This window comes from Hyperolius riggenbachi, chromosome 4 (genome assembly GCF_040937935.1).
Source record: "Hyperolius riggenbachi isolate aHypRig1 chromosome 4, aHypRig1.pri, whole genome shotgun sequence".
NCBI classification, from domain to species: Eukaryota; Metazoa; Chordata; class Amphibia; order Anura; family Hyperoliidae; genus Hyperolius; species Hyperolius riggenbachi.
The window spans coordinates 85,156,739-85,171,688 of record NC_090649.1 but is presented as its reverse complement, the minus strand read 5'-3'; the positions used below and the strand labels follow the sequence as shown (position 1 = coordinate 85,171,688).

The 14,950-nt window shown below is 45.5% G+C and overlaps 1 long non-coding RNA gene across 1 annotated transcript in view; it reads left to right on the top strand.

Moving 5' to 3' along the window:
- The window catches only part of LOC137570402 (uncharacterized), a 223,646-nt gene extending 215,254 nt beyond the window's left edge, over positions 1-8,392 (top strand). The window contains exon 3 of the long non-coding RNA XR_011031021.1: positions 8,064-8,392. This is a non-coding gene — a long non-coding RNA (uncharacterized lncRNA). The remainder of the gene's footprint in view (positions 1-8,063) is intronic.
- The last annotated feature ends 6,558 nt before the right edge of the window (positions 8,393-14,950 follow it).

Below are 14,950 nucleotides of genomic sequence, written 5' to 3'. Positions count from 1 at the left end.
AATTGTAATTATGTGTGGTCGTAATTGTGAAAAATTTCGGGAAATTTCTCATAATCGTAATTAGCCGATTACAATCATCATTATACAAGATAAGACAAATAACTTTATATTTTATATAATATATTTAAAATATTTTAATTTATATTGCTCTATTCTCCTGGTAGACTCAAAGCAATTGAGCTGCAGCCACAAGGTTTAGAAACGAAAGGCCCAGACACACATTATATGGGTGTCTCCCAAAGAGTATCGGTAACCAATCCCTCAGGCGACATTGTTGGGCCAAGACTGTACAGACAGGTAGTTGGCCTGCGGGTCAATGTTCTCTTGCAATGCGGGGGAAGGGGGCAATGGAGCAGCGCAGATGTGATGCCATGCGGTGGACGGGGCGAGTGGCAAGAACAAAGCTACTGGTTATTGGTCAGCCAAGCTGATCTACCTGGCGGTCAGGGGCTGCTGTACACACCGTTATTGGTGACGTTAGCTCATCTATTCTCGTGTGTGTGCGGGCTTTGAAATGCATGCCTCCTATAGCAGCATTTATTGCCATCTATACTTTCTTTTGTGGGCTCCCACTTTAAATAAGTGGCAAGCTATATAACCATATTCGGCATCATTCATGTGCAGCTGAACAGAATGTGGGAGCTAAGTCACATGATGAAAGATTTGTAGCAGCAGTATATCTCTTGTAAATCTCTGGAAATAGCGGTTGTGTGACTGTAGCGGCAAGCACCTGCAGGAAGAACTTACAGTAATAAATCTCGTACAGCTGGATTTATTACTGAATCTTCTCACTGTGGGTGTATGCAGACATCTTCACTCGTACAAGCGCTAATTCCCCGACCTTAGCAATCCTCAGATTGCTCATCATGCATGAAACATCTAAGAGCGGCGCTAATTATAAAAAACAAAATAAAAGACAAACATAAGCAAAAGTGAAATAAAAAAAAGTATTAGCAGCAAAAATATTTAAAGTCACGCAGTTTTAAAGTGTACCTGTAGGTAAAAAAGTGCTCAAGGCAGATACTCACCTTAGAAGAGGAAAGCCTTTGTGTGAGCTGGAAAATGTCAGAGCTATGGAGCTATGGGCCCCGTGCAAGTTTTACATTGGGCCCCCCTAAAGTACTCTATACACTTGATACCGCGCAACAAAACCTGCCAAGGTCATCCACAGTAATAAAGGTGCAAGAAGGGGATGGGGAACAGTTTTTTTAATGATTATTATCATGCAAAGTATCTATAGATAGTGCCCCGATGCCCCGATGCGGTCGCTACCTCTGCAACCTCTATTGCTGCGCCACTATGCCAGAGGTCTATTGAGACTTCTGGCAGTGAAGGTCAGATTACCTGGGAATGTTCTAGAGTCTTCCCCATTGTTCCTCACCTAGGTTTGGCTGCTAGGCAACAGCTGTGTACATAGTAAGCCCACCCAGCCCCTCCAACCCTCCTTCCAGAGGCTTATATTGCAGCTTGCGGGCTAGCACAACTGAGAATGTTCCAGAAGTTTCCCATTGCCTGAAGTTGGGTGAATCTTCCAGAAACCCAGCTTGATCACCCAGTCCCTCCTATTCTCCACCCACAGACCTCTGGTGTAGCATGGTGAATTTAAGGACTGCAGAGCTGGAGGAGGGGGGAGTGAGAACAGATATGAACAAAAGATTCGGTTTTGCTGGCAGATGTTGTAAGAAGTGGTAAGCGACGGTGCCCTTCCGGCCACCTTGGAAAGGAGAAGCAGAGGAACAGCAGGAGGCTGTTGGAGGACTTTCCTGGAGTGATTTAGTGGACTGGCATGATCCAGGAGGGTACTTTCTGATCCTGGATGGTTTTAAATGGGACAACCTCAACTCTTCTTTAAATGGAAGGTTCAAGCAAAATTAAAAAATGAGTTTCACTTACCGGGGGCTTCTACCAGCCCCATGCAGCCATCCTGTGCCCTCGTAGTCACTCACTGCTGCTCCAGTCCCCCGCTGGCAGCTTCCTGACCTCGGAGGTCGGCGGGACGCATTGCGTACATTTTTACGCATTCCTGATAGTGCAGGAACATTAAAGCATACATTTTTACGCGTTACTGGTTCAATGCATAAATTTTTACGCATTGAACCAGTAATGCGTAAAAATGTATGTGATAATGTTCCTGCACTAGCGGGAATGCGTAAAAATGTACGCAATGCGTCCCGCCGACCTCCGAGGTCGGCAAGTTGCCAGCGGGGGACTGGAGCAGCAGTGAGTGACTATGAGGGCACAGGATGGCTGCATGGGGCTGGTAGAAGCCCCCGGTAAGTGAAACTCAATTTTTTATTTTGCTTGGACATTCCCTAGGTACACACGTGCCGATGTAACTTATCAATCGAGCCGCTGATGCGGCTCAATTGATAAGATCCGACAGGTCCGATCTCGCCGCTGCTCGATTCCCCGTGAGAGGACAATAGCGGGGAATCGAGCGGAAGATAAGCGGCGCCGGCGGTGACGAGCGGGTATCGAATCCGATGCACGCGCGGACGAGCGGGTACGCGCGGGGATGCGGAAGAGGCGATCCAGCGGCTAATCGAGCCGCCGGATCGCTCCGTCTAGATTAGGCTTTAGACATCTCTGGAAGACTCTGTTATTTAGTTGTCCAGTGCCTTCGACTGGATTGCTCACATTATTTTCGGGACTCTCCTACTGAAGTACATGAGATTTTGTTGCCATTGCAAGTACTGTGGACTTTGTTAGATTGCAGAGTTTACGTTTCTCTTTTATTCCTTGGAATATACCGTCTGGAAGCTGTACGTTAGCTATCTTGCTGTAATAGAGTCACACCTTGTAAGCTTGAGAACTACCTGTGTGTGCTCAGTGCCTACCAGTACCAACCCCTCACAGCCTTTGCTGCGACATTCTGGATAATTCAGAGACTTCCTACATTCCCCTCGAGCTTGCCGTTCCATGTCTCGGACTCCCTGATCCTTGTCGACAAAGCCTCAGTATTATTGCGCAGATGCAGGCCGTCATTGTACCTGTTTAGTGCAGCCATGCTTGAACACGGATGAGCTCATGGACACAAACTTTGATAGGGTCCTGGGCAGTGGTGGTGATCTTGAACAGAACGGTGAGAAGATCCTGGAGCAGGTTTTCTCAACCAAGGTTCTTTGCGTGCTCTGCAGGAGTTTCTTGGCATTATCCCCCATCGTGGGGGAAGTATAATAGAGCACATTATAATAGGAGTATCAGAATAATAATGAGCACATTAATAAAAAAAAGCACTATAATTAGAAGACAGCATAATGATGGGCTGTGTAAAAGGAGGCAGTGAAATAAACAGCCACACCTACTTTTTTTGACCATGCCTCCAGCAAAATAAATGCAGGGGTTCCGCTCAACATCCAAAAATTATTTGCAGGGTTCCTCCAGGGTAAAAAGGTTGAGAAAGGATGTTCTGCAAAATCGAGTGACTTCTCTCTACCAAGTTACGTATCTAATTTTCCACCACCCCTCCCCCAATAAGAGGCGATAAAGTTATTGGCAAATAAATGGGAGGAGCGTGAAATGTGAAAATTGCTCTGGTTTTTAAAGGGAAATAACCCGTGGAGGGGAAGTGGTTAAACTCATTTTAACTGATTTATATCCCCTTGGTGCATCCCACATGTCAGTTATTACCCCAGCAATGGAGCAGGCAAGCACATACCACTCTGCAGTGCCGTTTCTGGAGTTCTATTTTAAGTATTGTAATAGGCTGCATAATGTTTTCCTGAATTACCCTTTTAAATTGAGACTTATGAATTGTAATAGAACATTTATTAAGACTATCTTCCAGTAAAATGATGTGGTGTCAGGGAAAGCTGCCTGGAGCTGTACGGGGAGGGCTCTGCACGGCACAGATAAGGAAAATGCTGACACAGCGCTGGCAGAGATAATCCGCCCAGGGATATCTCCGCTAAACACTGCTGGGAAATCTCGGGGAGAACACGGATGTGAGCGCTCTGCCCTTGATGAAAAAAGAGAATGCGAGATCAATTCACAACGTGCTTAAGAGATACAGTGCATGGAAATCAGAGGCCTGTTCATCTCAATGGTTCTTAATGTTATCATTGGAATTATGGATTTAGGTGGGTTTTTTTTTAATTGATAAATTTATCAGGCTTGTTACATTTTCATTGCCTATCTAAGGTTGGAATTAAAATTTGCTATCCTAGTTACACTTGCCTGTGTGGGGTTTTATTAATTTATATGTACAGGTTCTTTCTTTAATTCATTCATTTATTAGCAATGATTGCTCTGGCATTTTTTGCACTGCTTTATGAATATCGATCTCTCACGCTCACAGTATCAGGGTTGGATTCCTGGAAAGGCAACAAAGGCCCGGGTCTTGTGGACCTGAACATGAAGGAGGAGTAGTTACCTGCGAAAGAGGAGGCGGAATGGGGAACAACACATGATAAAGGGAAACTGATTCCCAAGAGAGAGGCTACAGTACATGGAGGAGGGGGCTGCACGTGGAATGGGAGGGGCACTGCTGCATAGGAAAGGGGTGCCACAACATACCGTGGCCTTGCCTGAAATCCGGCCATGGGTGGGAGGCGTGGCCATTTTACCTCCCTCATATTGGGGACTATGGAGAGGGGTGTGTTTCTCCTCTCTAGTGAAGCATTGGTTCTAGGCCAGCAGCACGAAGCAGGAGCGCCGCTATAGCAGAATTGCTATAGTGCGCGTAGCATGTAAGGGTAATTTAGTAATTACTTCTCCCTCCGAGTTGCTACGACTCGGAGGGGAAATAGTATTTAATGTCTCCAGGAATTTGAGAGCCAGGAGGGTGTGTGTTAGCTCATACTAGATGTGCATCTTTTATAGTTGATGTCAGGTTGATGATGTCATCCCCCAGTGACTGGACAGGTAGAGGGCTGACTTCTTCAGCTTCCCCAAAGAGGTCCCCATTCAATCTGCTCCTTGTCTTCCCCATCCTCTCTTTCCTTCTGCCTTCCTAAGTATAATTGGCTGCTCTAGAGAGTTGTGATGCATCCTAAAGTGCCCATAGTGTGAAGGCCTCATACGCATCAGTCACAGTCCATCCTATAGAGTCTGGCTTTGTTTGATAAACAATCCCCTAGTTTGTTTTCATGGCTGCCCCAAGGTGTTTGCAAACGTTTTCTGCAGCACCATAACTCAAAAACATATGCTTTCATTGTTACTTCTTGACTATCCAAATTTCACAGCTGTGGAAGGAACGTCAATAGAAAGAACAAGGCTTCGATGAGTCTAACCTTTGTCTTCTTACAGACGTCGTTAGATTTCCATAGTTACATAGTTACATAGTTATTTTGGTTGAAAAAAGACATACGTCCATCGAGTTCAACCAGTATAAAGTACAACACCAGCCTGCTCCCTCACATATCCCTGTTGATCCAGAGGAAGGCGAAAAAACCCTTACAAGGCATGGTCCAATTAGCCCCTAAAGGGAAAAATTCCTTCCCGACTCCAGATGGCAATCAGATAAAATCCCTGGATCAACATCATTAGGCATTACCTAGTAATTGTAGCCATGGATGTCTTTCAACGCAAGGAAAGCATCTAAGCCCCCTTTAAATGCAGGTATAGAGTTTGCCATAACGACTTCCTGTGGCAATGCATTCCACATCTTAATCACTCTTACTGTAAAGAACCCTTTCCTAAATAAATGGCTAAAACGTTTTTCCTCCATGCGCAGATCATGTCCTCTAGTCCTTTGAGAAGGCCTAGGGACAAAAAGCTCATCCGCCAAGGTATTATATTGCCCTCTGATGTATTTATACATGTTAATTAGATCCCCTCTAAGGCGTCTTTTCTCTAGACTAAATAAACCCAGTTTATCTAACCTTTCTTGATAAGTGAGACCTTCCATCCCACGCATCAATTTTGTTGCTCGTCTCTGCACCTGCTCTAAAACTGCAATATCTTTTTTGTAATGTGGTGCCCAGAACTGAATTCCATATTCCAGATGTGGCCTTACTAGAGAGTTAAACAGGGGCAATATTATGCTAGCATCTCGAGTTTTTATTTCCCTTTTAATGCATCCCAAAATTTTGTTAGCTTTAGCTGCAGCTGCTTGGCATTGAGTACGATTATTTAACTTGTTGTCAATGAGTACTCCTAAGTCCTTCTCCAAGTTTGATGTCCCCAACTGTATCCCATTTATTTTGTATGGTGCTAGACCATTAGTACGTCCAAAATGCATGACCTTACATTTGTCAACATTGAATTTCATCTGCCATGTATGTGCCCATATAGCCATCCTATCCAGATCCTGTTGCAATATGACACTATCTTCCTGAGAGTTAATGATTCTGCACAATTTTGTATCATCTGCAAAAATAGCAACATTGCTCACTACTGCATCTACTAGGTCATTAATAAATAAATTGAAGAGCACTGGACCCAGAGCAGACCCCTGTGGGACCCCACTGCTAACAGTCTCCCATTTTGAGTATGATCCATTGACCACAACTCTTTGTTTTCTGTCCATTAGCCAGTTCCCTATCCATGAACACAGACTCTTCCCCAGTCCTTGCATCCTCAACTTTTGCACCAGACTTTTGTGGGGAACAGTGTCGAAGGCCTTTGCAAAGTCCAAGTATATCACATCTACAGCATTCCCAATATCCATATTAGCATTCACTACCTCATAAAAGCTGAGCATGTTAGTCAAACAGGACCATAACTTATCTGAAGCTTCCATGGCAGATCTGTCAAGGTTTAGCCTCCATCATATTTCTTGACTGCTGCCTCCTCTATTATTAATTATTAATGACTGAACCCAAAAGGCAAAAACTGTCTACCTCTTCAACGTCCTCATCTCCCGTGCTAACAGTGGAAGTTCTCCCCTGTTGTCATGGTCTTGGTTTTCTTTATATTCTGTTTCTTGACTGTGTTCTTTAATTTTTAGTATCCGGGTTTGCAAATCCTTTTTATTTTCTTCAACTAAAGTGCCTTATTGCCTGAGATTATTGATTGTTCTGTTCCTCTGTTGCTAAAAAATACATTTAACTTCTTCCTATCCTCCATCACAGATTACCTGTTTTGTGTATAGAGTAAACAAGTAGGACGGTGGCACACAATGCTGGCTTACACCTTTACCTGAAGCCACCATATCCTGCCCTGACTATAGATTCCTGTCCTGTTTCTCATACAGACAATTAGACATTTCGAGATTTCCATTTGCCTTAAGACATTCCAAAGTTTGGTATGACTTATTCAATCAACGGCATTATTGAAACGCCAATATAAGGGGGAGAGGAAGGCTGCTATATTTAATTATTTTTAAACAATACCAGTTGACCATCAGTTCTGCTGATCTCTTTGACTGCAGTAGTGGCTGAATCACACACCATGCAGCAAATCCAGTTAGACTTCAGTCAGCAGACTAGATCTGCATGTTTGTTCAGGGTCCATGGCTATCGGTATTAGAAGCAGAGGATCGACAGGACAGCCAGGAAATCTGTATTGTTGGAAAGGAAATAAGTATGGCAGCCTCAATATCACTCTCACTTTAGGTGCCCTTTAAACCTGACCTTCAAAGTTTATACTGATGGAGCAGGGTGGTCTGTACACACAGATAGGCACCCAGTATAACAAGTTAGAACTCTTTACTGAAGATAACATGCATAGATAAATCATACACCACCATCAGGTAATGCAGCTTACTTAGAACAGAGAGGAACACAGAAAGAATGCAAGAAATCGCAATAACATAGAGATCATTGCAGCATTTTACAGACAGTGACATCTTGTGGTTGTTTCACTGCACTGCAGTTTGAGTAATAACGTTGCTAAATCCAACATATGCATCAAAACTAGATAAAGGGCTATTATTCAATCTCATGTGTATGTATGAATGTGCAAAACTTGAACAAATTTGCTGTTTAGTGATTAATCTGCATTTCTGCTGCAAGTAAAATTAGATTTGAAAAAGAAAATATCAGGATAAAAGCTCTATTCCGATCAGCTTAAACTCTAAATGCCATTTGTAGACATTATTTTCTTTGGTTAAGTATTGTGCAGCATCTGTGTTTAAAAGTCAAAGGGATTACCCATAAATTCATTTTTTATTTTTCACTTAGATGGCTTTCTAAAAGGCACAAGATTGGCCCTCTACACAAATACATACATAGAAGAAGAGGAGGATGTCACAGATGCCAGGACAAATGACAGCTGTGACATAAAAGACATGTATTCCAAAGCTTCTAGAATTCCTAAAAGAATATTTACAACCTCCAAAGCCCGACCTGTCATCATGACAAATTATACTCTCCGCACAGCTCCAGACAGCGGCGTGAAAAATGATTAGCTGCTGTGACAAAAACTCAGAAACATTCTGAAAGTTACTTTTTTCGAGAAAACAGTTTAAAACGAAATCTATGTCATTTGATTTCTTTCATCTCAGCAAGTTCCAAAGGGGCGACTCCTTCGACAAAAAGTACATATAGCAAATCCCATAACATCATAAGCAATTTTACTGTTTATTGTTTTGTTTTTCAATTTAATGTTACTAAAATGACCTGTACCTTTTAAGCCTGGTACACACCATCAATTTTGATTGGCCAATAAGTGTCCAATTTCACCTCCATGCACTACGTGGGCCAACAGATTTTGAATACTATGGACAGATTGTGTAAGCTCTTATACTACATGGAGCAGCTCAGTGTAGACAGGCTGCCTGTAGGGACACTATAGGCCTTTTATCTTCGTTCCTTGACCTCTAGCTTGGGTGACATCAGCCTGTCTCCCAACCTCTTTCTCATTTGGGTGTCTCCAGCGCAAACTAGTTCAGAAATAGCACAATGATGACGTTGCTAAGAGCAGCGGTGGAGACGCCCAGTATATTGAATCTAGCCAGGGGCGTAGCTAGAAATGACTGGGCCCCATAGCAAAACATTTTTATGGGGAAATTTCCCCACAAAATGCAACCAGATTGTCGGCAGATTTCCCGAATCCCCACAAAATGCAACCAGATTGTTGGCAGATTTCCCTACAAAATGCAACCAGCATGGGTGCCTCGATATGACTTGCCTCTCCTATCAAATTGTATGCTTGTAGCTAGATTCTATATACTAGGTGCCTCCACCCTTGTTGTTTCGTGTAGTCTGAACCTCCGAAGGAAGTTTTAGGTTATAGTTTGGTTACAAAACTGTAGACCCCCCGAGGAGAGCGACCTTCCAGTTTATGTGCAAAGAGACTTGGAGAACAGAGCTGGGGCATTTATATTCCCACAGGCTTATACAGTGGTTGCAAGAATTTGCAACTCACCTTTTGTTAGTATATTTTACATCACCACTACGTAACCAAATTTACAAACAATACTTCACCATTGGACTTCTGGCCTCTCTTTTATCTGGCCTCTCTCTAGGGCTACACAGAGCCACAGGAAAAATCTACACTGACAAGAATGGCAGGCAGAGATGGTTCTAGCCCACGGGCGTCCACACGTCGGGCAAATTGGGGCATCTGCCCTGCCCTGGACGCCCGCTGCTCCTCCCTGGTCGCCGCTACCCCCCCCCCAGCCGCCAATCCCGTCCCCGCTGCCAGCGTCAGACCTCCATCAGCCAGCGACCAATAGTGCGGGCGCTAGGACCTAGCACACCGCACCGATATGTGGAAGTGACATATGGTGTGTCCGTGCGCCCGCTCTAACTGGTCGGGTCGCTGGCTGAAACTGAGGTCTGATGCTGGGCTGCTGGGAGGTGAGTGAGGGGCACCTGTCAGTACCTAAGCTGGGGGTCCCTGTCACTTCTTAACCTGGGGGTCCCTGTCACTTCCTAACCTGGGGGTCCCTGTCACTACCTGACCTGGTGGTCCCTGTCACTTCCTAACCTGGGGGTCCCTGTCACTACCTAACTGGGGGTCCCTGTCACTACCTAACTGGGGGTCCCTGTCACTACCTAACTGGACTTGGGGTCCCTGTCACTACCTAACCTGGGGGGCGCCTTCACTACCTAACTGGGGTCCCTGTCACTTTCTAACCTGGGGGTGCCTGTCACTACCTATCCTGGGGGCTCCTGTCACTAAATACACTGGGGGGCACGTGTCACTACCGGAACTGGGGGGCTCCTGTCACTACCTGAGCTGGGGGCTCCTGTCACTACTTGAGCTGGGGGCTCCTGTAACTACTTGAGCTGGATGTTCCTGTCACTACCTGAGCTGAGGGGCTCCTGTCACTACCTGAGCTGGGGGCTCCTGTCACTACCTGAACTGGGGGGCTCCTGTCACTACCTAAACTGGGGGGCTCCTGGCACTACCTAAACTAGGGGGCACCTGTCACTACCTAAACTATCCAGGCCAGCCAGCCCAGCATCACCACCAGCCAACAAGCCAAGAATCACTGTCAAAAAGGCCACAGCATCACCACCAGCCAGACCAGCATTTACTTCAATCAGCCAAGCACAGCCCAGCATCGCTGCCAGCCAGGTCACAGCATCACCGTCAGCCAACCCAGCCACAGCATCACAGCCAGCCAGCCCGGCTACAGCATCACCGCCAGCTCAGCCACAGCATCACCGCAAGGCCTTTCAGCCCACACATCATCCCCAATCCAGCCAAAAACAGTATTGCCAGGCCAGCCAGGCACAGCAACCAGTAGAGGAGAATTGAGAAGCCAGGTGAGAGGTGTCTACCAGATTAAGGGGGCAATCTGCCTATTTATGTGAAATGCTGTCTATTTATGTGCCTCATGAATTTGTCTTGTTGGGGGCCTCATGATTGCTGAATTTGTCTTGTTGAGGCATGGGCATCCGCACATAGAGCCGGGGGGTGCCGCTGCCTCCCCCTGGCCGCCCGTTGCCCCCCCCGGCCGCCACTCACCCCCCCTGTAGCCGCCGCTCATCCCCTCCTGGCCGCCGCATCAGACCTCGATCAGGCGGCGACCAATAGTGCGGGCGCTAGGACCTAGCACACCACACTGATATGCGGAAGTGACATCACTTCCGCATATAGAGCGGGTGCATCCGGCTCCCGCACTTACTGGTCATGTCGCCGCTGCATCGAGGTCTGAAGTTGCTGCAAGGTGAGGGGGGAAGAGCGGTGGCTAGAGAGAGAGAGGTAGGGGGCACCTGTCACTCACTGCCTAAATGGGGGTCCGTCACTCACTGCCTAAAGGGGTCCCTGTCACTCGCTGCCTAAAGGGGTCCCTGTCACTCACTGCCTAAAGGGGTCCCTGTCACTCGCTGCCTAAAGGGGTCCCTGTCACTCACTGCCTAAAGGGGTCCCTGTCACTCACTGCCTAAAGGGGTCCCTGTCACTCACTGCCTAAAGTGGTCCCTGTCACTCACTACCTAACCTGGGGGGTCCCTGTCACTTCCTAACCTAGGGGTCCCCTGTCACTTCCTAACCTAGGGGTCCCCTGTCACTTCCTAATCTGGGGGTCCCCTGTCACTACCTTACTGGGGGTCCCTGTCACTACTTTACTGGGGGCGGTCCTTGTCACTTCCTAACCTGGGGGTTCCTGGTGCTACCTAAACTAGGGGGCAGCATTTACTTCAACCAGCCAAGCACAGCCCAGCATCACCGCCAGCCAGGTCACAGCATCACCGCCAGCCAACCCAGCCACGGCATCACCACCAGCCAGCCCGGCCACAGCATCACCGCCAGCCAGCCTGGCCACAGCATCACCGCAAGGCCTTTCAGCCCGCACGTCATCCCCAATCCAGCCAAAAACAGTATTGCCAGGCACAGCAGCCAGTAGAGGAGAATTGAGAAGCCAGGTGAGAGGTGTCTACCATATTAAGGGGGCATTCTGCCTATTTATGTGAAATGCTGTCTATTTATGTGTCTCATGACTGCTGAATTTGTCTTGTTGGGGGCCTCATGATTGCTGAATTCGTCTTGTTGAAGGCCTCATGATTTTTCAGGGGGCCTCAAAATTGCTGAATGTCTTGTTGGGAGCCTAATGATTTGTTGGGGGCCTCATGATTGCTGAATTTGTGTTGTTGGGGGCATTATGATTTCTGAATTTGTCTTGTTGGGGGCCTCAAGATTGCTGAATGTGTCTTGTTGGGAGCCTGATGATTTGTTGGGGGCCTCATGATTGCTAAATTTGTCTAGTTGGGGGCCTAATGATTGCTGAATTTGTCTTGTTGGGGGCCTCTGGGAAAAGCTGAATCATCATCCTATGAGACAATAGCATTAAACCTACTTTTTAACTTTTTAAAACGGAAAATAAAACTGGGAGGTTCTAAAAAAAGAATACATTTTTCAGGAGTAGGATGAATGAAATTGTTTATCTTCACAGTTTATTTTCAACTTGGATTTTCCATAATGTTCATGTATGAGTTAAAACGTTTGTAGGAAGTTTAAATTGCTGTTGCCACTTTGCGATAGATAAAGTGACTTTTGGGTTGCAGTGTGGGCACTCGGCCTCCAAAAGGTTCGCCACCACTGTCCTAATCTAATGTCCCACATTGCTAAGTTCATGAAAATTTGTCACCACCCATGACCACACCCACATTCTGGTCCATGGCCGCACCCATTTTTTGGCGCAGCGCGCTACATGCGCCGCACAACATAACCCTCAGGTTTTTTCGGCGCGCACATCTTCTCAAAAATTTGCGTCTTATTGGGGGCCTTCTTCCCCGCCTTTTTTGCCCCCCCCCCCCCCCCGGAAAATTTTCTGCGGACGCCCATGTGTTGAGGGCTTCATGATTGCTGAATGTGTCTTGATGGGGGCCTCATGATTGCTGAATTTGTCTTGTTGGGGGTCACATGATTGCTAACTGCGAGACTATGGGAAAAGCTGAATCATCATCATATGAGACAATAACATTAAACCTACTTTTTTAGCTTTTTAAAACAGAAAATAAAACTGGGAGGTTCTAAAAAAAATAAATACATTTTTCAGGAGTAGGATGGATGAAATTGTTTATCTTCACAGTTTATTTTCAAATTGGATTTTCCATAATGTTCATGTATGAGTTAAAACATTTGTATTTAGGTTAAATTGCTGTTGCCACTTTGCGATAGATAAGTGACTTTTGGGTTGCAGTTTGGGTACTCGGCCGCCAAAAGGTTCGCCACCACTGTCCTAATCTAATGTCCCACATTGCTAAGTTCATGTAAATTTGTCTCCACCCATGAACACACCCACATTGTGGTCCATGGCCACACCCATTTATTGGCACAACTTAACCCTCATATTTTTTGGTGCGCGTAAGCAACACCTCGCCACCGCACCACTTCTTCCCCGCCTTTTTGCCCCCCCCCCCCCTGGAAAATGTTCTGCGGACGCCCATGTTCTAGCCCACTACTGAATTCAACGACCCCTTCAAAAGTCTTAAAGTGAAGACTCTTCCGGGAAGACCATTTTATGAATTTAAAGAGGACTTTAAGCAAGGATTGAACTTTATACTAATCAGTAGCTAACACCCCTGTCCCACAGGGCCGGATTTCTGGCAAGGCCACATAGGCCATGGCCTAGGGCACCAGAAGTTTAGGGGCGGCTCAGTGAGGGTCAGGAAAGCTGTTCTATGCAGTCATCCCTATCTACAAGAACAGCTTTAACATTTGTACTCTCCTCCTGTACTTGTGCCATCCCTGCAAGACCTGTAAGCTCTATCCTGCAGGTATACATCAGCCTAACTCTCATGGTGACACAATGGTTCCATCATTAATGAGATGGCAAGCATAACATAACATTTCAAAACATAACTTCTAATCTATACACGTATTACTAAAATAGCTATTGTCTGTGACACCAATGATGGAAAGTAAGGAGAATTCTCATTGGGGCACACAGAGATAACAACCATACAGATGGTATAGTTGGCCTTGGGCGGTAAAAAGTACAAATCCGGCCCTGCTGTCCCATAATAAATCTTTTCCTTTTCTAGAATAGATCATCAGGGGGGTCTGTATGGCTGATATTGTGCTAAAACCCCTCTCACAGGGTGATGTTATGATTGACCATGGTCCTGATAATTTGCTGTCTATGAACCTCGTTGCATTGTGGGAAATAAGGCTTTTTCCAACAGCCAAACAAGCCATATTTTCCTCTGTGCATAGAACTCTCAGTAACGAAAAAATGCGTACAGATCACCTGGCAGAACTAAACATGTCACCACCAGTGATACATTTCAGAATGTAAATGAGGGAGAGGAAATATTTTACAATGGGCAAACACTGACTAAATAATCTACTGTATAAATGAATATTGTAAAAAAAATAAGCTATTTTATCCAGTAAGTTATTTTAACTGCAGTTCCTCTTTAATAGTTTGGCTTGCAACTTATAAAGCTTAGACTGGCTGAGCAGCAGAAGTTGTAAGGGCTTAATACTATGTAATGTATGCAAAGCAAGAAATTCCCCTTCTTTATGACCTCAAAATCAGCTGTAAGATAAAAGCAATTTATTTTAAACATCACATAAAAAGCACTATGAAATCGTTACGAGCAAGTGTGCTTTATGATGACTCTCGAATAGTTATTGATCAATATTAGATATACCACGTTGGTGCCAGGACCATAATCGTGCTGAATTTAGTTATAGCTAGAATATTCTGGCATGTGCCAGCTCCTTCCTGGCATGAGAATGAAGTTCACTCTGGCCTCCTTAAAACAGAAAGTAATTACATTGCTTTCCATTGTGTGACGTAATGTATTGCGAGCCAAGAAAATGCTTCCAGATAAGTTGGTTTATAGCAAGCCTATATGTTTAAAAGTAATCCTGAAGGTCCGCACACCCAATCTTGCAGAATAAAGCTTTGTTTATTCAAGTATCGTGACAACAGTCCATCCAAAGTAAACCAACGACCGTTTCGGGACCACAGCGGTTTCCCTTTGTCAAGGGGGACCTGCTTTGGCCCCGAAACGGTCATTGGTTTTCCGTGAACGGACTGTTGTCACAATATGTGAATAAATAAAGCTTTATTCTGCAAGATTGAGTCTTCCGACCTTCTGGATTAGTTGGATTACTAATTACAGTGGCTTGCAAAAGTATTCGGCCCCCTTGAAGTTTTCCACCT